The following is a 27,609-nucleotide window of genomic DNA, read 5'->3' on the forward strand; positions in this document are numbered from 1 at the left end:
CTTTATTTCATATTTTTAACTTATTTAATTTAATTAACCTCCTTTTGAACATAAATTTTATAAAATTTACACTCTTACAAGCTTGTTTATATAAAATAAATACTTCAGTCGGATAATAATAATTGTGACGATAATAATAGTTTTCCGTCTTAAGTTATAGACACTTTTCCGTCTAGCAGGATCGTCGCATTTATCTTATAAAGCTATTTCAATTCGGACCAACCCGATTCCGACAACACTCACTCTTACACTCTAACTTAATGATTATTATTATTATTATTATTATTATTATTATTATTATTATTATTATTATTATTATATAATATTATTATTAATATCCGTGTTTTGGTTCAAGTAGTTGAAAAACCGTGACCCACCCTGCACATCTTTTTCTTCTTCTTCATTCGAAACCAGCAACAACAACAACATCCCTGCAACAACACAAACACGGACCCAAAACACCATTTTCGTCACCTCCAACCTCAGATCCCGCCTCCTTTCTCAACCAAATTCGATAAATTTTACACCAATAGCTTCCTCATCTCATCCTCCTTCTTTGTATGTAAGAAAGAGCCAAGCTTTCGTCCTATTTCAGAATGGCCGTCTTCCAAGGGATTCGAATTTTGGTCTAATTTCTTCCATTTTTTGGGTTTAAGGTCATCTTTGGGCGATTCCTCAGTCGTTTAGGAGAGCAAAAAGGTAACGGTGATAGGTTACTCGACAAATGTCGCAATTTCACCCCTCTTATTCGACTTTTCCTTACTCATCGCAAAGTTTGAGTCTTTTCTGTGTTTCTCATGTATGAAGTCGAGTTTTATATGCTCTTGAGTGATAAAGTTCGGTTCTTTACTCTTTTATTTCTTGTATGGTAATTTTCTGTTTCAATTCGATGGTTGAAATGGACTGTTTGGAACGGTTTCGTGGATGTGTTGCAAGGAACTACTTTGAAATCGAAACGGGCTGTTCTGGTATCATTTTGTTGCCTGTCTTCCTTTTTATGCAGTTTTATGGGCTGTTTACATGGGTTTTTCGAGTATTGTTAGGGTGAGTGTTATGGTGGCTATTCGTGTCCTAGTTACATTTTGTTTCCGCCTCAAACTTGTCTTCCATGCCATCTTAATCGTGACTTAATTGGGACTGCTTTTATGCTCCGTTAGGTGTCATTTTTGGGTTGCTCGATAGACGGATACCGCGGTGAGGCAGGGCTGTTCGTACCATGTTCTTTTCTTTGCTGTGGTTCCGTTCTAACAGCTTTGTAGGTGTTGTCTCGATATGAACCTGGTTTGGTCACGGTTTTTGTGGTTGTTTTACGGACTGTTTGACAGCCGTAAAATGGGTAGTCGTGTGGACTGTTTTGGGTACCAGTTGTGGTGAAATTTTCATGCGGCCTTTCGGGACAGCTTGGACAGTCAGAATGGAGGGTCGTGCGGGCTGTGTTAGACGGTGTTTGGGAGGTCATTTTGGAATGTCGGGTGTTGTGTGGTTTCAAAGTAAGATGTTGTCTGTTATGAGTATTAGGATGTTGTCATGTTTTGGTTTCGCTAGTCCTCTTGTCTAGCGAGAAAGCTCGGGCCTTAGAAGGTAATATATATAGGTGTGGGAAGTTGGAGTTAACAGGCTCTTAGTAGTTGGAGTTGTATGTGCTGGGAACGGGTGAAATGATAAATCAGTTATGGATTGGACATTAGGAAGGATCGGCTAAAAAGAAAATAGGAATAAAGATAGTCTACTTTCTACCTTCTACCTGAGTTCTATACCATTATTGAGTTAGACCCGATATTATCTGTGGAGAAACATAGTTGTGTGTAAGTTATGGAATTTCCGTCTCATGCCTTATATAACTTAATTCGTTAAATATCGTTTATTTATATATTTTCCTCACATGATTTATAATTGTGGAATGCATTATTTAATTATCTCAATTATATATGAAATGACGTGTTTTCCGTTTAATATGAGACCGATTTAATTATTCATGCCTTGTAAGTAGTAAATGGTTCATCTTACATTTGAGTCATTTATAATTAAATGCTTGTTTTGCCTATTATAAATGGTTCATTTCCGTTTATTTACATTTTTTTTATCCAAGTGACAAATATTGAAGAAATGGGTTACCTATTCATGTTTATGAATATGATTTGGCAAGAAATGTCTTATTTGGATTATCATCGGCTCATTACATTAGTAGTCTCTTTCCAAGTTGATTCGTATCGCTTGGTTGAGTCGTGTTCTTTTGATAATGCCTTTATGCTATACCGTACTGCTTGACTTATCTTTACGCCTCTTTCGGACTGTCCTGCCGATTGTGGGTTTAGCTCATATTTTCCGCCTCTTTCGGACTGTCCTGCCGATTGTGGGTTCTCGATTTCCGATCTTTCTTTGAGTCTTGGATGCGGACCGTTCTGCCGCATGTCGAATCGGGAACTGTACTGTCCCGAGAGTCTGGCCAGATTTAGACTAGGACTGAGTCTTGGGAGTACCATTGTCATCCTACCAGGGGAATTATATTTTGATATATGAGTAGTAAAGGTCTTGCTTGGTTATAGATATTGGTATTTGTCTTTCAAGGTAAGAGTTATGCCTTGTGTTGTTTGTCTTGGTCCTATCGGATACTAGGGGTGAGCTATAAGCCCTCTAGTTGCGATATGATCGTCGGGATTGATGTTCCCATCCGTTCTTATGGTGAGATGCAAGCCATAAGTATGAATGTGACATTAGTAGCCACGTCCCGTACAATGTTTGCTAAGTGGTTTTCCAAGTAATGGCTACAGTTTCTATCCTTGTAATTTGCATTGGTTGATCTCTTACTTAATTGCTTCACATGATTCGGATTCTAATCTCATATCTATGTTGTATTTCCTTGAATGCGTGCCCTTGTATAAATGACCGTATTCTTGTCTTTCATATTATTTAATTGTCTCACATGAATAGTTTAGCCGTTATCATGCTAATGTTGATCTATCTTGTTCCATCTCATTTAATTACCATGTTTAAACATAAACTTGATATCCATATTTTTGTAAGAGTCTTACATGACTTACCTGTTTTAGTTCTTTGTTATGTTCGTTTCGACATTTTGTGGCTGGGAGAACCTTGAGTTACTCCCCACTGACTGTGGCGTTCATGTTTACATGAATGACAGGTATTAGTGATGCATTCATGGCGTGAAGACATGTGTGAGCTAGCGAGCACTTCGGCCTAGTAGTTGGTTTATTAGGATTGTTTGGACCTACCTTTTATTGTATTGTCATTCGAGGGATATATTTTCCCTCACCTCGACTATCACGTTTGTATAATTTAAAATCTTTATTTCCGCACTCTCTATTTATGTTTTAGATTTTGGTGAACCCGCGCTTTAAATTTTAAAAGTTTCAAATATTTCATAAAATTCCGCATTTTATTAGTTATATTTTCCGCTTTATCGCGGGGTATCACAATTGGTGTCAGAGCCTATGTTGCTCCCGACGCACACACGTGTACCCCAAATTTAAACTTGAACTTGACCTTTAATAATGAATGAGAGATGGGTAGAATTAAGGATCTAAGTTGGTAGTCTCTTTGTGTATGCTTCGTGGTAGGTTCTAACATGTTTATTGATTGTCAACTGTTTTTATGCCCTTGGATCAATGACCGTAAACCTACCAACGTGAAGATCAAGATTTGGTGCCTATTGTCAGAAATTGAAGATTTGCCCAACCTTGAAGAATGCTTCTACTTCCTCGATGATGTTTCTCATTCTTTATTCTTTATCTCTTGGTGCTTATCCTTCTTCTAAACTTTCTTCTGTTTTGCTTGAAAGATATTCTTGTACCCCTAACTTGTCCTTTGTTCTCTGCTTATCCTCTCTTAACGCCTTTTGATAGTTCTCTTTCTTTTGTGGGATGTTAACCTTGCTTGGATAATTTGGCTTTGTGGAGTTTGTTTGTGGTTGACCTACAACCCTAGCTTTGAGAGGTTGTGATGTTAGAAAGACTTAGCTAGTGTAGTAGGAAATACCTGGATGTTTCTTAGTTGCTTGACATGAAGTGAGTGTGCTTGATTAATGGAATTGTTAGTGTTGTAAAGTGTGAGTTGCATATGTTACTAAAGTTATAGAACTTGGCCTTGTTGTTTATACTTGGAATTTGAGAATTTGGTAACTCGAGTATTGTTGCTTGAGGTTTTGACATGGAGTAGGGTTCATGATGAGAGCTTAGAAGGAAACACCTCTAGGGAATTGTTGGTCATTGGTGATGAAAGTGTTACTTGGAAGTTTGAGTTGAGCTTGAGGTTAGCATAGTCGGTATAGTTTTGTGAGTGTTGTGATGATTACATAAGAACCATGTTAGGCGAGAGTTGTTGTTAGTTTTGGAATCTCATTTGGGTATTCACTTTGCGGTAATGAGGATTAGTAGCCAGAGTTCTTGAGAGGTGATTATAAGTTGGGATCGATAGATGTTGAACTGAGATGAGTTAGGTGTTTTGGGTGGTTGTCTCGTAACTTGGAGAATGTCACCATTTATGCTTTAGGTTTCGAGAGTATAACAAGATCTCCTTGGGATGATAGAATATGCAAAAGAACTTTTGAATTTGGATTTTTGATTGAGAGTTTTACCATTTTGAGAAACTCATAGTTGACACTAGTTGGATATGAGTATAGCTTTGTTAGAAGCTTTGACCTTGATCTCGTGGATTTGAAGTGGTGAAATCACACTTATAGTGAAGTAACTTGTTTCATGGGATAGCTTAAGATGATGTAACATAAGTGTTTTGAGAAAATCCTTAGGAGTGTTGTGGTTATAAGTTTTGTTGTTAGGAAGTTTTCGGAACCGTTTAGGATGATGTTGTTGTTTTAGATTTGAGTACCTGGCGTTTCCTTGTTGTCTAATTCCCTCCTTCTTCGACCATAAGTGTTACCGCTCCGTACCTCTCTTTCTCGCTTCATCATGCTCCCCCTTTAAGTTTGACACTCGTAACCTGTGAAATTCTATCTTTGACCTCCTTGTTGACCTTACTTTGAACCTTACCTCTAGGAAGTTTATCATAATTCTTTCGTTTCTTAAGTTTGGTTTCTCTTAGCGTACTTTGTAGATATGATATCTAAGTTACCTTCCTTTTGTACAACTTCTAAACATTCAAGCTACCAGTTTTGATTCGCTGTTAAAAGTTTATGTTACTTTTGCAAAACCTTGCCTATTTTAAAGATTTGAAAATGAAAATTTAATTTAGTTCCATATCTGTTCCTTATGTGTAAAATTATTTATCATGATTTTAATTGCTAAACCCGAGATTTCTTTAAATTTTATCCAATTTCTGTTAACTTTGATCTATTTATGATTTCTTTGTCAAAATTTAATATTATATTTTCAGGAATTTAACTCCTTTTTGAGTTTAAAAGGTGAAACCTTTATTTCCATTTTGGCTTTTGCAAAAGAAAATTTGAATGGATTACCTTTTCTTTTGATTTTAACGTTGATCGGATGTTAGAACTCATTATTAGAGACGTTTAATAACTTGTTCTACGCTTGTCGGCGAATTATTTTTGTTTGTATTTGACTTGGAAGGTTAGCGTTCTTGTGTGCACGACAAGAGCAATTTCGTTCCATGAATGAGACTTGTACTTTTGAAAACTCCTCATTAATGTTTCTGAAAGTATTTTCATTTTCGATTTATACAAATGATTTACCTTTTGACCTTATCATTGATTTGGAATGTGATGTTCTTGAATATGTAACAAGAACACTTTCGTTCCTTTGATGAGAATCTGGTTTTGTCAAAAAAAATCTTATTTGAAACTTTTGAAAGAATTTTAATTCTTACTATTTGTAACCATTTTAAATGCTTTGGTTACCGATTCCAAAATTCCAGTTTTATTTTATATAACCTTTCATTCCTACTTTCAAGGTTCGAGGACGAAACTTTTTAAAAGATGGGGTGGTTGTAACACCCGCAAATTTCTCATTTTGACATTTAAAATTCATTTAACCGTTCGATTACTTTATTTCATATTTTTAAATTATTTAATTTAATTAACCTCCTTTTGAACATAAATTTTATAAAATTTAAACTCTTACAAGCTTGTTTATATAAAATAAATACTTCAGTCGGATAATAATAATTGTGACGATAATAATAGTTTTCCGTCTTAAGTTATAGACACATTTCCGTCTAGCAGGATCGTCGCATTTCTCTTATAAAGCTATTTCAATTCGGACCAACTCGATTCCGACAACACTCACTCTTACACTCTAACTAAATGATTATTATTATTATTATTATTATTATTATTATTATTATTATTATTATTATTATTATTATTATTATTATATAATATTATTATTAATATCCGTGTTTTGGTTCAAGTAGTTGAAAAACTGTGACCCACCCTGGACATCTTTTTCTTCTTCTTCATTCGAAACCAGCAACAACAACAACATCCCTGCAACAACACAAAAACGGACCCGAAACACCATTTTCGTCACCTCCAACCTCAGATCCCGCCTCCTTTCTCAACCAAATTCGATAAATTTTACACCAATAGTTTCCTCATCTCATCCTCCTTCTTTGTATGTAAGAAAGAGCCAAACTTTCGTCCTATTTCAGAACGGCCGTCTTACAAGGGATTCGAATTTTGGTCTAATTTCTTCCATTTTTGGGTTTAAGGTCATCCTTGGGCGATTCCTCAGTCGTTTAGCAGAGCAAAAAGGTAACGGTGATAGGTTACTCGACAAATGTCAAAATTTCACCCCTCTTACTCGACTTTTCCTTACTCATCGCAAAGTTTGAGTCTTTTCTGTGTTTCCCATGTATGAAGTCGAGTTTTATATGCTCTTGAGTGTTAAAGTTCGGTTCTTTACTCTTTTATTTCTTGTATGGTAATTTTCTGTTTCAATTCGATGGTTGAAATGGATTGTTTGGAACGGTTTCGTGGATGTGTTGCAAGGAACTACTTTGGAATCGGAACGGGCTGTTCTGGTATCATTTTGTTGCCTGTCTTCCTTTTTATGCAGTTTTATGGACTGTTTACATGGGTTTTTCGAGTATTGTTAGGATGAGTGTTATGGTGGCTATTCGTGTCCTAGTTACATTTTGTTTTCGTCTCAAACTTGTCTTCCATGCCATCTTAATTGTGACTTAATTTGGACTGCTTTTATGCTCCGTTGGGTGTCGTTTTTCGGTTGCTCGATAGACGGATACCGCGGTGAGGCAGGACTGTCCGTACCCTGTTCTTTTCTTTGATGTGGTTCGTTCTAACAGCTTTGTAGGTGTTGTCTCGATATGAACCGGGTTTGGTCACGATTTTTGTGGTTGTTTTACGGACTGTTTGGCAGCCGTAAAATGGGTAGTCATGTGGACTCTTTTGGGTACCAGTTGTGGTGAAATTTTCATGCGGCCTTTCGGGACAGCTTGGACAGTCGGAATGGAGGGTCGTGCGGGCTGTGTTAGACGGTGTTTGGGAGGTCATTTTGGAATGTCGGGTGTTGCGTGGTTTTAAAGTAAGATGTTGTTTGTTATGAGTATTAGGATGTTGTCATGTTTTGGTTTGGCTAGTCCTCTTGTCTAGCGAGAAAGCTCGGGCCTTAGAAGGTAATATATATAGGTGTGGGAAGTTGGAGTTAACCGGCTCTTAGTAGTTGGAGTTGTATGTGCTGGGAACGGGTGAAATGATAAATCAGTTATGGATTGGACATTAGGAAGGATCGGCTAAAAAGAAAATAGGAATAAAGATAATCTACTTTCTACCTTCTACCTGAGTTCTATACCATTATTGAGTTAGACCCGATATTATCTGTGGAGAAACATAGTTGTGTGTAAGTTATGGAATTTCTGTCTCATGCCTTATATAACTTAATTCGTTAAATATCGTTTATTTATATATTTTCCTCACATGATTTATAATTGTGGAATGCATTATTTAATTATCTCAATTATATATGAAATGACGTGTTTTCTGTTTAATATGAGACCGATTTAATTATTCATGCCTTGTAAGTAGTAAATGGTTCATCTTACATTTGAGTCATTTATAATTAAATGCTTGTTTTGCCTATTATAAATGGTTCATTTCCGTTTATTTACATTTTTTTTATCCAAGTGACAAATATTGAAGAAATGGGTTACCTATTCATGTTTATGAATATGATTTGGCAAGAAATGTCTTATTTGGATTATCATCGGCTCATTACATTAGTAGTCTCTTTCCAAGTTGATTCGTATCGCTTGGTTGAGTCGTGTTCTTTTGATAATGCCTTTATGCTATACCGTACTGCTTGACTTATCTTTACGCCTCTTTCGGACTGTCCTGCCGATTGTGGGTTCTCGATTTCCGATCTGTCTTCGAGTCTTGGATGCGGACCGTTCTGCCGCATGTCGAATCGGGAACTGTACTGTCCCGAGAGTTTGGCCAGATTTAGACTAGGACTGAGTCTTGGGAGTACCATTGTCATCCTACCAGGGGAATTATATTTTGATATATGAGTAGTAAAGGTCTAGCTTGGTTATAGATATTGGTATTTGTCTTTCAAGGTAAGAGTTATGCCTTGTGTTGTTTGTCTTGGTCCTATCGGATACTAGGGGTGAGCTATAAGTCCTCTAGTTGCGATATGATCGTCGGGATTGATGTTCCCATCCGTTCTTATGGTGAGATGCAAGCCATAAGTATGAATGTGACATTAGTAGCCACGTCCTGTACAATGTTTGCTAAGTGGTTTTCCAAGTAATGGCTACAGTTTCTGTCCTTGTAATTTGCATTGGTTGATCTCTTACTTAATTGCTTCACATGATTCGGATTCTAATCTCATATCTATGTTGTATTTCCTTGAAATGCGTGCCCTTGTATAAATGACCGTATTCTTGTCTTTCATATTATTTAATTGTTTCACATGAATAGTTTAACCGTTATCATGCTAATGTTGATCTATCTTGTTCCATCTCATTTAATTACCATGTTTACACATAAACTTGATATCCATATTTTTTGTAAGAGTCTTACATGACTTACCTGTTTTAGTTCTTTGTTATGTTCGTTTCGACATTTTGTGGCTGGGAGAACCTTGAGTTACTCCCCACTGACTGTGGCGTTCATGTTTACATGAATGACAGGTATTAGTGATGCATTCATGGCGTGAAGACATGTGTGAGCTAGCGAGCACTTCGGCCTAGTAGTTGATTTATTAGGATTGTTTGGACCTACCTTTTATTGTATTGTCATTCGAGGGATATATTTTCCCTCACCTCGACTATCACGTTTGTATAGTTTAAAATCTTTATTTCCGCACTCTCTATTTATGTTTTAGATTTTGGTGAACCCGCGCTTTAAATTTTAAAAGTTTCAAAAATTTCATAAAATTCCGCATTTTATTAGGTATATTTTCCACTTTATCGCGGGGTATCACAACTAACATATAAACATCCTAATGCAAATGATTCTACCAACTAATATGCCATATAATCTAAATGCAAGTCCTAAATTCAAATTGTTATACCGCATCAATCAAAATAAAGCCACATAGTCATTAACATAAAGAGGAAAAAGGAGATTGGAAAGATCATACCATGCGGTCTTCAATATCCTCATGTCTCGGATGTGGCGTAGTTGATCAATGTGAACAAGGATAGAACAAACACAATATATACAATAATATATACAAGTCTACACTACAAAATAAATGAACTTGTTTTTGGATTTTCAAATTTTTCAATTTTTTTTTGATTTTTCGAAACTTTTTGATTTTTTTTGGGTTTTTGATTAAAAGTTAAGTTAGAATTTTCCATCCCCACACTAATATGGGCATTGTCCTCAATGGCCAAAATTATAGGAAATTATGCAAGTATGATGCATGAATTCTATACTAAATGCAAGCTATACTAATCTACACTACATGATGCATTGGTTTTGTTTATGACGGAGAGCGTAATTTAGATTACCTCCCGTTGCGTATGCATGTACTTCCCCAAACCGAGATAGACATTATTTCTAATGTCTTAAATTTTGGGGTAGTTCATGCACACAAGATGCAATGCATGAAACTAAATTGTCATTTTGGATTTTCAAACGGGAACAATAAAAGAACACCTCAATGGGGCCGAGGTGTTAGTCCTCATGTTGCTAGGACTCTCCAACCATGATCAAGATAAAAATAAATAAAACAAAGAAAGAAGTAGACAAACCTCAAGAGGGTAGGAGCCTCCAAAGCTTGCTAGTCCTCCACCATATCATCATTGTCATCATTTTCCTCCATAGAAGCGGACTCATCATCACTTCCCTCTTCACTTCCTTGCTCACTTCCTTCATCATCTTCATTAGCCTCTTCTTATTCATCATCTACCTCTTCATCAACACCCTCATCATCATCAACCTCATCATCGACATTCCCATCTTCACCCGGTCTTTCACCCCTAGATGTGCTTGGAAAGAAGACTTCCCTATCCGCCCAACTAGGCAAAGGACATGGAGGATGGATAGGTAGAGTAATGTAGTCATTGCCCACTTCAACACCTTCGGGTTTGAACTCTTGATATTTGAATGGATAGGGTGGTGTGACAATGGAGGAGGAGGGCCCTTCAATTTCGCCCCTTTGTTGACAAATGATGTACTCAGCGCCTTTTGAGAGTGGAAGTAGGTAGTTTGTTCGATGAGCACTCAAGCGGCATATCTTGGAAGGCAAAGTGAAAGATCTAGCATCATTGGTGAGCCACCCATAGTTGGTGTCAAGAGAGTTATGCTTGACCCACTTGTACTTGTTAATCATGGCATCCATGTCAATGATATGACCCCCTTTGATCGCCACATAGGTGTTATCCTTGTTGAAATTTGGATCAAAGTACTTGGCCAAGAGAGTAACTAGTCCTCCATTTACGATAAAAGCGGTGCCTTCCTTACCACAATCAACATTGAGCCATCTTTCCACCAAAAGCCTTAGAGCATTGTAAGGCTTAGTGAATTCCCTTCCAACATTTAAGGCTGACTCAAGTAGAACAAAATCGAGCTTTGTAAAGTGATTAGTGTCTTTTCTTGCAATTATAGTATTCCCGATGACCTTGTGCCACACTCTAATGCCCGGATGGTGGACTAATAGAGCGCGACAAGCATGAAAGCTCACAAATTTCTTCCTGGAAATCGCCTCCCAAAGAGGAGCGGGTCATATTTTTCGGGCATCTTATGATAGTATGGTGTATCACTAAGACTTAATGACTCAAAACATCAAAGGTGATGCGCCTATTCACATTGGCAAGGCGAAACTCGATATATGTTCTAGTCTCTACCTTAGTCACTTTCAATGAACTCAAGAATTCCAAGGTAAGGGAGGGGTATGTCAATTCTCTTGTAGTAAACAATTTTCCCAACCCCATGGCTTCAAAGAAGGCTTTTGTTTGTTTAAGGACACCCAATTTGTTCAAGGCATCTTCACATATGAATTTGGTGGGTAGAATGGCTTTCTTAGCATACTTGGCAAATGTATCCCTATGGGAGTTAGAAATGAAAATTACCTCCGGATAGTTGGGTAATTGAGCAATTTCCGGAGTTGTTGTTGTTGTTGCTTCCAAGGGAGGATCTTGTTGTTGTTGAACTTCCAAGTTTGTATTAGCAACCACCATATCCATTGAAGCTTTCTTTGCTTGAAGGCATTGTTGCCTTTTTTAGAGTGCCTTTGCCTTGAGTGCCTTTGTTGACCCTTTTGTTCTTGCCATTGATGATTATACCAAGAAAAGATTTAAAATCTTCAATTTCCAATTATACCCAAATCGATTTTAAGATGAAAGGATTTGCCTTTGTATTTCAAAAATCGACTCAAAGGTTGAAGATTTTGGTGCTTAGATTGATTATTGTTGGAAAAGAAGTGATTAATTGTTGTTGTAAGGAAGTTTGGATTTGATTTTGTTGAATTTGGTTGAGGAAATCTTGTTTTTGGTGATGGAGAGGATGAGGGTTTTGGGGTTTTGGGGTTTTGGGGTTTATAGGTAGTGTTTTGAATGTATGAATGAATGAATGAATGTGGGAAGGGGTATTTAAAACACCCGAAATTTCGAATCTGCAGGGGGGGAAGACGAGCGGATTCCCTTCGGGACGCTCGGATTCTGCTCATTTTGGGTTCAGAAAATCTCGCCTAAAGACGAGCGTCTTCCAGTGAAGACGGACGGATTTCTGCAATTCAGGACGACCGGATTCCTTTAGAAACGAGCGGATTCTGTTACAGCGAATTTTCTCAATCTGCACTGGCAAAAAGACGAGCGTCTTCTTGCAAAGACGAGCGGATTCTTTCAGACGAGCGTCTTCTCTGCTGGGACGCTCAGATTATCTAATAGACCAAAATTTTCAATTTTGCAGCTCATTTGGACGGAAGGATTCTCCCACAGACGCTCGGATTCCCATAAGACGAGCGGATTCCCCATAAGGACGCTCGGATTCCTCCTAGTCTACCCGGATTCAGTTCCATCTGTGCACTTGTATATCCCGTGTCATTTTCATTCTTCAAATCACGTGTTCTTCATTGTAGGGGCAGTACTAAGGCATGAATAGCCTAGGCAATTGCTATCCCCACACTAAGCTAAAGCACTACACATCAATAAAATCATTAGTCCCTCCCTCACTTCTCTCAAAAATGATAAATATCTTGTTCAAAGCATAAAAATCCAAAAATGACAAAAAAATGCAATGTAAGAATTAAAATGCAAGTTAGGGAGTTAGAAATATTTACAAATGGTGGTTTGGAGAGGACTCCACCAAACTCTCATCCTTAGTGAGATGTCATGGGGGCATGTCCAAGGTGTTGTTGATGTTACTCAACACCTTGAAGAAGTAGTCAAAAGCTTGTTCATTATTATGATAAAGATCCTCAATAGATCTTTGCACTTGTTGTCCTTCATGTTGGTCTTGATCGATAGCATTACCAATGTAGGGATTGAAAATCCCTTCAAACTCATCGTCTCAAAAACCACAAACTTCATCTACTTGGTCACTAAAGATCTCTTGAGTTGATAGAGACAACTCTCCCACTTTCTTGTCTTGGCCAATGAGGCCATCTTCTTCATTGCTTGACTTTGGTGAGCTTTTCAAGCTCTCTTTGTTACAATTTCCTTGCTCTTTGAATGGAGCATCATCGACTTTCTTCTTCCATTGGAGTTCTGACTTCTTCCTATCACCCTTCCGGCTATAATGATCAACCATAAAACATGGTTCATGCAAACGGGAAGCTCTCATGGTCTTGTCAAGATTGAAAGTTATGCTTTCATCTCCCACTTCTAGAGTGAGCTCTCCATGCTTCACATCTATCACCGCACCCGCGGTGTGTAAGAAAGCTCTACCTAGAATGATTGTAATGTTGGAGTCTTCTTCCATGTCAACTATGACAAAGTCCACCGGGATGAAAAATTTCCCAACTCTTACGGGAACATCTTCCCATATCCCCAATGGTATCTTCGTCGATCTATCGGCCATTTGGAGTGTGATATTGGTGCATTTAAGCTCTCTCCCATCCCTAACCTTTTACTCACCGAGTACGGCATAACACTCACACTAGCCCCTGGATCACATAAGGCTTTGTTGATCGTGGTGTCGCCAATGGTACACGGTATTGAGAAGCTTCCCGGATCTTTAAGTTTTGGAGGTGAACTCCCTTGAAGTATTGCACTACTCACCTTAGTGAAGGCGATAGTCTCAAGCTTCCGGATCGACTTATTCTTCGTAAGGATGTCTTTCATGTACTTTGCATAGGCCGGCACGTGATTGATTAATTCCGTGAAAGGAATCGAGACTTCCAAATTCTTCACAATCTCCATAAATTTTCCAAGTTGGTCATCAAATTTGGGTTTGGCTTGACGACTCGGAAAAGGAAGTCTAATTACAATGGGCTCCTTCTCCTTGGCCTTGTCTTCATTTTTCTTTGAAATTTCTTCTTTTGATGGTTCTCCATCCTTGGAGTTTTGCACAACTTCTTCTTTGTGACTAGCTTCCACAACTTTATCCTCAACTTGCTTCTCCGGTGCTTCATACCTCGTACCACTTCTCAAGTGAATGGCACTAACCGTTTCATGTGTGAACCCCCGCAACAACGCGGAAATATAACTTATAAATTCAAGCGGAAATTTGGAAATTTTTGAAACTTTTAAAGTTTAAAGCGCGAGTTCATTAAAATCCAAAACACAAATAAAGAATGCGGAAATAAAGTTTAAGTTATACAAACGTGATAGACAAAGGTGAGGGAAAATATATCCCTCGAATGACGATACAATAAAAGGTGAGTCTAAACAATCCTAATAAACCGACTACTAGGCCAAAGTACTCGCTAGCTCACACATGTCTTCACCCCATGAATGCACCAACTAATACCTGTCATTCATGTAAACATGAACGCATAAGGTCGGTGGGGAGTAACTCAAGGTTCTCCCAGCCACAAAATGTCAAAACGAACATAACAAAGAACTAAAACAGGTAAGTCATATAAGATACTTACGAAAGGCATGAATATCAAGTTTATATTTAAACATGGCAATTATATGAGATAGAGCAAGACAGACCAATATTAGCATGATAACGATTAAACTACTCACATGAGACAATTAAATAATATGAACGATAAGAATACGGTCATTTATAAAAAGGGCACACATTTCTAGGGAATACAACATAGATATGAGATTAGAATCCGAATCATGTGAAACATTTAAGTAAGGGATCAACCAATGCAAATTACAAGAATAGAAACTGTAGCCATTATTTGGAAAACCACTTTGCAAACATTGTATGCGGACGTGGCTACTAATGTCACATTCATACTTATGGCTTGCATCTCACCATAAGAACGGATGGGATCATCAATCCCGACGATCATATCGCAACTAGAGGGCTTATAGCTCACCCCTAGTATCCGATAGGACCAAGACAAACAACACAAGGCATAACTCTTGCCTTGAAAGACAAATACCAATATCTATAACCAAGCAAGACCTTTACTACTCATATATAAATATATAATTCCCCTGGTAGGACGACAATGGTACTCCCAAGACTCAGTCCTAGTCTAAATCGCCAGACTCTCGGGACAAACGGTCCCGATTCGACATGCGGCGAGCAGTCCGCATCCAAGACTCGATCTACAGAACGGAAGTCGAGTACCCACAATCGGCAGAACAGTCCGAAAGAGGCGGAATAAGCATAATTTAACCAACTCCCGGCAGAACGGCATGAGAGCGGTGTAAACCAATACTTGGCAGAACGGCACAAGTAAGGCGTAAAGATATGAGCTAAACCCCCAATCGGCAGGACAGTCCGAAAGAGGCGTAAAGATAAGTCAAGCAATATGGTATAGCATACATGCATTATCACAAGAATACGACTCAACCAAGCAATACGAATCAACTTGGAATGAGAAAAATAGGAGAAATGAGCAATTAATGAACCAAGTAAATTATTCCGTGCCAATTTATACTAATAAGCGTGAATTAGCAACTTATTTCTTAAATACTTGTCAAATGAATAAAAAATGCAAATAAACGGAAATGAACCATTTATAATAATAAGAAAAACAAGAATTTAATTCTAAATGGCTCAAATGTAAGATAAACCATTTATTACTTATAAAGTATAAATAATTAAATTGGACTCATTTTAAGATGAAAACATGGCATTCCACATAGAAATGAGATAATTAATGAATGAAGTACACACTTATAAAACATGTGAGGAATATATAATAATGGACGATATTCAACGAATTACGTTTTATAACGCATGAGACGGGATTTAAATAAATCAAACATGAATATAAACCGACTCAATAAGGCACGCAACACGAGGCTAGGCCACGGCTCAACTATGGCCATATCTCTACACGTGACTAGGGCCACAACCGCCTAGCCCTAGCTACTTTGCCTAGGCCAGGGCGGGCCATGGCCAAAGCACGCCTGGCTACAAGGCCACGCCCAGTGCCGCCGCCACCCGCCAGTTCGCAAGCCTCGCCCCTTGCCTAGGCCCGGCCATGCCACTCGCTCAAAGCCGTGGCCAAGAATTGCCTAGCCGTGCTTAATTGAAACCAAAGACGGGTTTACCAATTACAACAACCATTTCCTACACTACAAGTTCGCAACTCAAATGAGAAGACATACAGGAAGATAGTAGTTCCGGACTAGAAATGAAACGCTCGTCATAAAAAAAAATGGTCGAAAATTATTTATACTAACAGAAACCATAGTGTGTACTACTAGCATAACACTATTCATCACTTCTTATCTACAACTCGAAATAAGAGAGATAGCACTTATGTGAATGGATCCGAACTTTGAACAATTATAATTTGTGGTATGACAATACAGCATCGTACAACTACACTTGCCAAACTCATTCCAAAAACACAATCTAAGTTTCAATATCTTATCATTTCTCTGGTAAAAATTAGGCCTGCACACCAACCAAGTAGAATTTCTTTCCAATAAAGACGGGTATTAAACATAAGAAGATACACTGTCAACTAACTATAAGTCATGTAATTTCTGCAATTAAAGTTGAAAATCTCGTAGTATTCCGTCACATTTAATTATTCAAAAACAGTCCAAGAAAAAGATGCAAAGATTCCCAATTTAATACTACTAGTAAGAAACTACAACATATAAACACGAAATCTTGACATAATGTCGAGTAACCTATCACCGTTACCTTTAATGCTCTTTATTCTTCAAAAAAAACGGTCCCCAAAGCTTGAGTCTTACTCTGGGTCTTCAAATCCTTCATTAAAGAGCAAGAAAACGAAAGGGTTGAGGCCAAAAACGAAACTTTTATAAGATGGCGAAAAAAGAAACTATCACAAAACTGAGACTTTATTACCTTAAAACATGGAGGGGGAACTAAGGAGGAGAATGGCACAAAAATCATAGAATTTGGTTGAGAAATGGGGACGGGATCTCGGTTTTAAGGTCGAAAAGAAAATGGTGATTGGAAACATGGTTATTGTTTGCTGTGAGATTGGTGTTGCTGGTAATTCGAAGAAAGCAAGGGGAAGAAGCAGGGGGTGGGGACGGGTAATAATAATAATAATAATAATAATAATAATAATAATAATAATAATAATAATAATAATAATAATAATAATAATAATAATAATAATAATAATAATAATAATAATAATAATAATAATAATAATAATAATAATAATAATAATAATAATAATAATAATAATAATAATAATAATAATCATTTAAAAGTAGTGTGGGTGTGTGGTGAGTGGTATGTGTATTGTCAAATTTAGATCGGTCCACGATTAAACTTAGCCTCAATTATGAAAATGTGACGGTATTATGCTAGACGGGAAAAAGTCTCCAATCTATATCAACTTAAGACGGAAAACTATTATTATTAATATCACTATTAATACTATTCGGATTAAAAAAAATATATATGTTCATATAAACAAGCTTATAAAAATGTAGTTTTTATAAAAATTATGTTTAAGAGTGAAAGTAATTAAATTAGATAATTTAAAGTATAAATAAAACGATAGAATGGTTAATTAAACTATAAATGTCAAAATGAGAAATTCGCGGGTGTTACATCATGTCTTGGGGGATTACTTTGAGGTGGTAATTGCCCCTTTTGTCTTTGTGAGCTTGAAGATGCTAGTTGAGTCAATTGGGTTTCCAACATTTTGGTGTGGGCTAGGATGTTGTTGATGGTGATTTCTTTTGCTTGACTATCCTTTTGCATTTGAGTGAAAAACTCTTGTTGATTCTTTTGCATTTGGAGGACCGCTTTTTGAACATCAAAACCTTGGTCATTTTGTTGATTGTATGGAGTTTGATTTTGGTAACCTTTATTTTGGTTGTAAAAGGGTCTTTGATTTTGGTTTCTCATGGGAGGTGGGGTGTATGTTGGTTGAGGGTTTTGAACATTTTGGCTTTTGTTTGAGAGATTTGGGTGGAATTTGGTGTTTTCATTGTAATAGTTGGAATAAGGGGTATCACTCTTGTATGCTTGAAAAGCATTTACTTGTTCATTTGTTCCCCTACATTCACTTTGGTCATATCCCAAAGTTTCACAATTCTCACATATCCCACTCAGGATTGATGAAGATGCCGTCATGGCATTAACATGTTGATTTTGTGATTTTGAGGCTTCTTAAAGTCTAGCAATAGCTTTTTCGAACTTCAAATTGATGGTATCAATGTGAGCACTAAGTTGAGCACCCAATTGAGTAATAGAGTCCACTTCATGCTTTCCTCCTCTAGTAGCCTTGAGAGGTCTACTATATTGTGAATTATGGACCGTCATTTCCTCAATCTTGTTCCAAGTTTGATTGTCGTCAACTTCGGTGAACATTCCATTTGATCCCATGTGAGAATGTTTCTTGAGTCTTCATAAAGACCGTTCCAAAATTGTTGTACCAAGAACCACTCGCTAAGTCCATGATGAGGGCATGAGCGATAAGTTCCCTTGAATCGCTCCCAAGCTTCATACAAAGATTCTTCATCTCTTTGCTTAAAGCCCGTAATTTGAGCTCTTAGCATGTTAGTCTTTTCCGGTGGGTAGAACTTTTTGTAGAAAGTTAGAGCCAATTTCTTCCAAGAATCAATTCCGAGAGTAGCCTTATCAAGGCCTTTCAACCATTGTTTTGCGGTGCCAATTAGAGAAAAAAGAAATAAGACCCATCGAATTTGGTCTTGAGTTACACCGGTTTGATAAATCGCATCACAATAGTCGCAAAAATTCTCCATGTGAGAGTGAGGGTCTTCACTAGGCATCCCCCCAAATTGGCTTGTTTTGACTAATTGGATAAATGTGGATTTGGCAATGAAATTTCCGGTTAAATGTTGTGGTGTGGGAATACCATTGGGTAGGTTCTCCTCGGTGGGTACGGAATGTGATGAAAATTTAGGCATTGTGGGTTCATTTTGTGTTGGATTTTGTGTTGGGTTCTCCTCACCTTCTCTTGCAAAAGGGTTGATGAACTCAATAGTGTTTGGTTGAATATCTACAACCTCACCAATACCTCTCAAAGTTCTTCTAGCAAGTCTTCTATTGTTTGTCAAAGTCCTTTCAATTTCGTGATCAAAGGGTAACAAGTTACCTTGTGTTCTTCTAGACATGCAAAATATCAAACAACTTGAAAATAATTAGAACAAACCTTGAGAAGTTTTACTTCCCCAAGGCAAAGAAAGACACAACTAATAACAATATAAGAAAATCTAAATCAAGTTAACACCGTCCCCGAAAACGGCGCCATTTTTGGTCGGACTCACTTGGAAGTTTAGTTTTCGGTACTTGTCGTTAGGAGCACCTAGACCAAAACACAATTTATAACTCCACAAACAGCTCTACAATTAGTAAAGAGGCAAGTAAAGGTCGGATCCCAAGGGACGAAAATTGAGATAAGATTTTCAATTGCAACTAGTGGTGTCTAGGGGTGTCACAATTTGGGGTTTGAAGTAGAAGATCACTAAACTAAATATCAATAAAAGTAAACAAGCAAGATGATTAAAAAAGGGGTGTAAACAATTGATAAAAGACACTAGGGTGTCATGGGGTCATAGGGGATTCATGTGAATTGATCATACAAACATATTCTCAAATTATAAGCAAGCAATTATTGTTGTGATGGATTGAGTTGGTTTATATCTTACAATCCTAGCAAAGTTTGGGTCCCGGAGCCGAATCGATTAGATTGTACAACACCTACAAGTCGACTTAATCTTCCCTACTCAACTATATGCATGGTCTAATGAGACTCGAGTTGTTTTATGTCTTACAAGTCTCATTGAAAAGATAGGTGATGGGTAAAAAATCCAAGGATTCATAGGCTCGCATTTCATCAAACATAACATGTGCATAAGTTGAGATCACAATAAGCAAGCGAATAAACTATGAAAACATATTAATTTAAGCATGAATCATCCCCCATGTTGGTTTTCCCTAATTACCCATTAACCCTAGCTAAGGAAACTACTCACTCATTATCATGTTGAACATGCTACCAAGGTTGTCAATCACACCAACAAAGTAAAACATGATGAATAAATGAAGATAATTAACAATAATTAAAAAGAGATTAAGAGAATTATACCTACTAATGATTCCAATAATAAAGCAAAGAATAATAAAAGTACTTGATGATTGATTGGAAGGTTGTCAATCTCCCAATAATAACCCAAATAATCTTCAATTACCAAAAATGAAAGATGAACCAAAGAGAGATTAAGGAAATGAAATTTGTATTAAAACTTGATTAAATTTTGATTACAAGATTAAAGAGAGATTTGATTGATATAAACTACACTAGAGATTGCTAAAAAGAACATGATAATCTAATTAGCCTAATGGGGTATTTATAGTGGGGATTAGTTACATAAATTAGGGTTTACTAAGGTCTTAAATGACGATTAAGTCCTTGAGGAATCGCCGGTCTCAAGGGAGACTCCGGTCTCCTTTTCGCCGGTCTTAGAAAAATATGCGAATCCTTCATAAAACAAGTAGAAGATGAAATAGCTGACACACAATCCGAGCGTCCGGAGCACGGGACGGGCGGATTGTGGGCGTTTTGGACGAGCGGATTCGAGGGGTGGACGGGCGGATTGTGGTGTTTCTGGACGGGCGTCCAGTTGGGGAAGACGCTCGGATTGCACCTCTTGGACGGGCGGATTGTGGGAAATCCGCTCGGATTGTCTTACAGCTTCTTCCTTTCTTCTTTTCTTCATTTCCCTTCATAAAATCCTTGAGGATTTCCTCAGGGATGCAAGGATATTTTCTCATCATTGCCCATCTACTATAGTATGTACAAAGGCCTTCTAATCTTGTCTTCTCTTTGATGCTTGGTCATTGAATTCAATCAATTTAACTTCATTTTTCCATGAAAATGCAAGGTTTGCACTCCTTTCCTACCAAGGGATCAAAACCTCAAAGAATATGCAAAACAAAGGACAAAAGACAACAAATGACCCAAATATGCACTAAAAAGTATGGGAACAAGGCTAATTCGGGGACTAAATATGCTCTAATTATTGTCACATCATGCTGCAACTATGTATGTTAATTAATTGGCACTCTACTGAATTTTTCATTTTAGTTTTTCATTGGTGTAGCCGAAATGAGCTGGCATTTCTCTGGTGTTCTGTAGCACAATTGACGAAGAACCAAGGCAAGATTCAGAAAGCCAACCTTTCATAATGGTGCAGAAGAGGTCAGAATTTTTAATTTGCATATGATTCCCCCCACCCACATAGCTTCAAAACATCAATTAGTGTACGTGGTGTGTATTGAAGGTTTATTTATTTATTTTTCAGTGTTACAACTATCAATATTGTAAATGAGAAGATCTTCTGTTTGATCATTTCTGACCATCACCTTATGGTTCACTTGTCCTAAGAAAGAATTCGAGATTTTGAATATGGTGCTTGGTTAGTGTTGTATTCTGAGTCTTTTTACCAGAGCAATATGTCATCTAAGGGAACATATCCTACTCGAGTGTTTGTGTAATATGTAAGGCGCACCATGACTACACTATGCTCTATGCAAATCTTGCATCCTAGATGGAATCTCGAGTATGACACTTGTATACAACAACAAAAACAAAGCTTATGTATTTTCATTCCTGCAATTGTTATACTCTGTGGGAGATTGGTGACACGGCTGTCGCGTACCTGTCAAAAATAACCAACTGGCCAACTAACTAATATAGCTAGGGAAGTCGGGTCGAATCCACAGAGAGGTAGGAATTTGCCAGCTAGAACTAGGTTCGTCTAAGTAACCAAAATTGGGGGGTTGTAAAATGTGGTTTCTAAACTAAGAGAGTAAGAGAAAGAGAAATAAAGGAAGAGGGTTTAACAGATAAAAGAGAATAGCTAAGACAAGCGGTTCACCACAATCGTCCGGTCGAGTAATATAAGTCCCAGATCAATGCAGTACAGTCTAAGGGGTAGCGAACGTCACCTTTCGGTCCTTAATTCACCCTAAAGTGTAAACAGTTTAACTTTCGTCCTCGCTGCAATACTCTATTGCTCGCTACTAGTCTCCCCCTTCCAACCTTTCGGTCCAGGTCAAGGTCCACTAAGAATAAGGGTCTAATTGCGTCGACTCAATTAGGCAATTACAATTATATGTAGCATTTTAACAACATGGATGATACTAGCATTAACCCAGTAATTCGATTACTCTCCCTTCAAATCATGGATCCCCTATAGTCTTAGCATAGGGAATTAGCTACTCATAACTATCAGATTAACAATTACGATAACCAAACAATTCAAACTAAACATGGTGAATGATCTAATTGATTGAACAAGTAAGAAGAAAAGAAAGAAAAGGGATTAAAGCAATAAAAACGATTAAGGAATAAAATAGATTGATAATACCGAATTCGAGTAGCAAAGTAGTGAACAAAGATCCAAGAACTCGCAAAAGTAACAAAGAGAAATGTACGTAGTAAAAGTGATAGGAGTAACGTGATGTTCTCCTCGGTCTTATACTGTAAAAACACCTAAAACCTAATCTATGGACTGATTACAAAAGCCCATAAAAGATTAGGCGGAAATAAACCAAAAACACACGAAATTCTCTCGATCGAGCAGAGAGATTACTCGATCGAACTCCAAGACACTCGATCGAGCTAGGGCAACCTCTCGATCGAGTACTGCTCACTGGACCTCCTCGATCGACTCCTTCAGCTGGTCGATCGAGCAGCCTTGAGTGTGTTTAGCATTCGATCGAGCAACAAAGCACTCGATCGAGCTATATAAGCGCATCAGGACTTGAATTCCTTCCTTGACTCAGCTCATACGTCCTCCAAGCGTAAGATTCCTAAACTCCGGCTCCTTATTTCCCATGAATGCATGCAAATGGGACAATTAAGGCTCGATTTAGCTCCTCCTCGGTCAATTCCTGCAAATTACAATAAACGGACCAAAGTAGAACATTCGGGGGTATTTGTAGCCAGATGCTACATAAAAAGCACAGAAATGCGTGTAAAAATGAGGTGAAAACCTTATATAAAAGACACGCATCAAATCTCCCCAAACCAAACCTTTGCTTGTCCCCAAGCAAATATGAATGCAACTAAGGGTGAACAATAGAACGGGACCAACGCATCAGCTACAGATCATCCATCAGAACCAATTTAATGCAACAAAATGACAAAGTGGCAGCCGAAAAGTGTAACCGAGTTAGATTAATATTTCAAGCTTATCAACTGTCGACCTTGCAAGATTCAAAGATGCCTCGGACTCTCACGGGTCGCTCGTCACTCAAAATCGGTACGGGGTGAGTATATATGTGAAAGATAGGAAGAAGCAAGACACTCACCTAACTCGACCTATAAGAACATGCATGCAATTAACATGAATAAAGTCTCTACAACCGTACATAAGCATTCCAACCATACTAATGACCAAGACACGTGCCGAGGACTTACAATTGGGTTAGTGAGGTAATGGGTAGGAAGGGGCAAAAAATGAATTTGGATATGTGGGGTTAATAGCTAGGCTAGCAACAACGGATCCAAAAATCGACTGCATCCCAACTTCGTACTTATTACAACAAGATGAAACGGTGCAAAACTATGCACTAAACTTCACAAAATACCAAAAATCGTCAACTCCCCATAGGATATAAATAAGGCATGGGAGTGTGAAACAATGCACAATTCTCATTTTTTTCTTTCATTTGAATTTTTCTTTTTTTCTTTTCTTTTCGCACTTTTTCTTTCTTCTTTTTTTCCGTTCCATTTTTTTCAATTCAACACATTTTTTTCTTTCCCTTAATTCTTCCGCCAACTTCTCGAAATCGATGAAATAACCATATTGCAATAACACATTCCAAGAACTACTCGTTACTAGCTTAGCTAGGGTAGGAAATATTATAGAAAGTAGTTGATAGGACAAAAAGGCAATTTGGGTATGTGAGGCTCATGGGTAGAATGAAATAAGGGGGACTGCCTCTCCTAACACGTGTCACCATCCACAGACCGAATGCATACAGGTATGAAGAAGACTAGACTCATGCTTATGCAAATTGATGTTACATGTCTTAAAGAGAGTACTACTCACATCCTAAATGAAACCGGTCATGAATGTCACCGGTTTATAGAGCTCTAACCTCGTAATGTAATGTAGCTTGCCGACATAGGAATCAAGTCTATTCGTTCAGATAAGAGAGAAATAAAAACTCGTAGATTATGCACATAAACACGCCAGCTAAATGTCAAGAAAATGCAAGGCTCAAAATAAGGATTCAATGTAGCGTCAATGTTCAAACGTTCCGACTCAATTTAAACATGAAAATTTTGAAAATTTTTGAATTTTATGATTTTTATGATTTTTAGAATTGATTAAAACAACAATGCATGCGGAAATAAATAAACGTGCAAGCAAAAATGCAAGAAAACATGCAGACACGATATGGATGCATACCTCCCCAAACCAAACCGTACAATGCCCTCATTGTACCAAAAATAGGGAAGGAAATGCAAACTGAAAGGAAAAGGAGAAGTAGAGTTGGAAAACTTACAAAACGTCATATAGCGGGACCTCCCCAAACCGACCATGAACATGGGAGGTCAAAGAAAGTCAAACAGTGGCTTTGTAGACGCAAAACGGCGGCTGGAGGTCAGTATCCTTCGATCGAGCACTGAACAGCTCGATCGAATGTTTCACAAAGATGAGTGGACTCGATCGAGCACAAATCACTCGATCGAGTCAAGACGGGTAGGATCTGTCGATCGAGGATGTCACCCCTCGATCGAGTAGCAGCCGCGTCGAGAAAGTGCTCGATCGAACACAAAACCCTTCGATCGAGTGACTTCGCTGTAAAAGATGCATAAAGGCAAGGAAGGCACAAAAATTGTTCATAAAGTAGCGTCTAAAGTTCGACGTAAAGCTAAGGAAAACAAATAAAACAATTAAAACAAATAGTTCAACAAAAGCATAAATAAAATCGCCCGGCCGCCTCCCGGAGAGCGCCGGTTTAATAGGTCCCGCACGACCTTTCTCGTATCAAGTAATCGGCGATCGAGCTCGTCGAAGCGCAAGACTTCAACGCGGTTGTCCGCTTCATTCGCCTCATGGTAATGCTTCACATATTGGCCATTCACCTTGAATCTGTGGCCCTCGGAATCTTCAAGTTCTACGGATCCAAATTTGGTAACACCACCGTGTATGGACCACTCCATCCGGACTTCACTTGCCAGAAATGGGCCTCAACCGGCATTAAACAAAGAACACCTTCTCCCCCATGAAACTCCCGAGGTAGGATCCTTTTGTCATGCCATCTCTTCGTCTTTTCCTTGTAAATGCGTGAGTCGTCATAGGCATTGAGCCTAAACTCCTCTAATTCATCTAGCTGCAAAAGACGATTCCGACCACACAATTTAGGATCATAATTAAGCTCACGAATTGCCCACCAGGCCTTACATTCCAGCTCAACAGGTAAGTGACACGATTTCCCATAAACTAACCTATAAGGTGATGCACCAATTGGTGTCTTAAAGGCGCTTCGTAAGCCCATAATGTGTCATCTAGCTTAAGACTCCGGTCCTTCCGTGATTTAGAAACTACTTTAGACAAGATCTCTTTCAGTTCACGATTAGAGACCTCTACTCGACCACTAGTTTGGGGATGATACCCCAAACCACGCCGTGTTGGACACCAACTCTGACAAAAGATGGAAGTGAGTTTCTTTTCCTTAAAATGCATCCCCCCATCACTAATGACGACCCTAGGGACACCAAAACAGGGGAATATGATCTTTTTGAACATCTTTATCACGGTCTTACCATCACAATGAGGTGAAGCAATTGCCTCAACCCATTTCGACACATAGTCTACAAATACCAAAATGTACCCGTTACCTTTATCGGACGGAACGGTCCTTGAAGTCAATGCCCCAGACATCGAAAACCTCGACCTCTAGGATGCCGTTTTGTGGCATCTCATGTCGCTTCAAATGTTCCCCGATCGTTGGCATGCATCACAAGTTTAAACAAAAGACTTGGCGTCGCAAAAACAAAGAAGGCCAAGAAAAACCAGGATCAAGTACCTTAGCCACGGTGCGCGATGGACCGTGGTGACCACCATAAGAAGAGGAGTGACAGCCTTCCAGACTATTTTGGTCTCCCACCGTGGAATACACCGTCCGTAGAGACCGTCTGCACATTCCTTAAACAAGTAAGGATCATCCTGTATATCTTAGCGTTATAGAGAAAACGCTTCTTCGTCGAGAAGAAAGGTCAGCGGCAGCTTGCCACCGACAACGGTTAGCTATATCTGCATACCAAGGTTCCCCGGTCAACAATAGACGATATAACAAAGAATTAAACTATCGTCAGAAAAGAATCATCAATAGGTAGAGAATCTTCCCCTTCTTGTCGCATCGCGCGACAAGTGATCGCCACAACGTTCTCGGCTCCTTTCTTATCCTTAATCTGCAGTCAAACTCCCGAAGAAGGAGTATCCATCTCAAGAATCATGGTTTAGCCTCCTTCTTAGCAAGGAGGTGCCTCAAAGCTGCATGGTCAGGTAAAAACAAAGACTTCGACCCAACTAAATAAGTACGAAACTTCTCTAAGGCATAAACTACAGCTAACAGCTCCTTCTCGGTGGTAGTGTACTTCACTTGAGCCTCATCCAGAGTTCGGCTCGCATAGTAAATAGCATTCAAGGCTTTGTCTTTCCTCTGGCCTAGCACCGCTCCTAGTGCATAGTCACTCGCGTCCGCACATGATCTCGAACGGCAAGTCCCGGTTGGGAGGTCAGATGATCGGGCGCGGAGACTAAGGCCTCGCTTTAACCCGTCAAAAGCAGAAAGACAAGCGTCAGTAAACACAAAAGGGGCATCCTTAAGCAACAGTTGTGTAAGTGGTTTAGCAATTTTGGAGAAATCCTTGATGAACCGGCGATAAAAGCCAAATGTGACCAAGGAAGCTCCTCACCCCCTTGACATTAACAGGAGGTGGTAATTGTTGAATCACTTCCACCTTTGCTTTGTCAACTTCTATTCCCCTATCAGAAACCAAGTGCCCTAAGACAACTCCCTCGTTGACCATAAAGTGGCACTTCTCCCGATTCAAAGACAAGATTAACCTCAATACAAATACGCAACACTTTCTCAAGGTTAGACAGACAATCGGAAAAATCACTTCCATATACACTGAAATCGTCCATAAAAACTTCCATGATAGACTCAATATACTCTGAAAATATCCCCATCATACACCTTTGGAAGGTGGCAGGGGCATTGCACAAACCAAAAGGCATTCTGCGATACGCAAAAACGCCCTTAGGACAAGTAAATGTAGTCTTAGCCTCGATCGTCCGGTGGATAGGGATCCGAAGAACCCCGAATACCCATCTAAATAGCGAAAAAATTTATGTGAAGCTAACCTTTCTACCATTTGATCAATAAAAGGAAGGGGAAAGTGATCTTTCTTGGTGGCGGCATTCACTGTCTCGTAATCTATGCACATCCGCCAACCGGTCACTACTCGGGTAGGTATTAATTCATTTTTCTCATTCTTAACTACAGTTGTCCCTCCTTTCTTCGGGACTACCCGTGACTGGGCTTACCCATCTAGAATTACCTACCGAATAGATAATACCGCATCCAGCAGCCTTCATTACCTCACCATCACAACATCCTCGCATCTTCCGGTTCACCGACGC

General features: G+C 38.5%; 1 non-coding gene across 1 annotated transcript; it reads left to right on the forward strand.

The window, feature by feature from the left end:
- Positions 1 to 18,367: 18,367 nt before the first annotated feature.
- Positions 18,368 to 18,474, forward strand: LOC141636334 (small nucleolar RNA R71). The gene has a single exon (XR_012540953.1). It is a non-coding gene; the product is annotated as a small nucleolar RNA R71 (small nucleolar RNA).
- Positions 18,475 to 27,609: the final 9,135 nt, after the last annotated feature.

The sequence above is a fragment of the Silene latifolia genome, chromosome Y, assembly GCF_048544455.1.
Source record: "Silene latifolia isolate original U9 population chromosome Y, ASM4854445v1, whole genome shotgun sequence".
Classification (NCBI taxonomy): Eukaryota; Viridiplantae; Streptophyta; class Magnoliopsida; order Caryophyllales; family Caryophyllaceae; genus Silene; species Silene latifolia.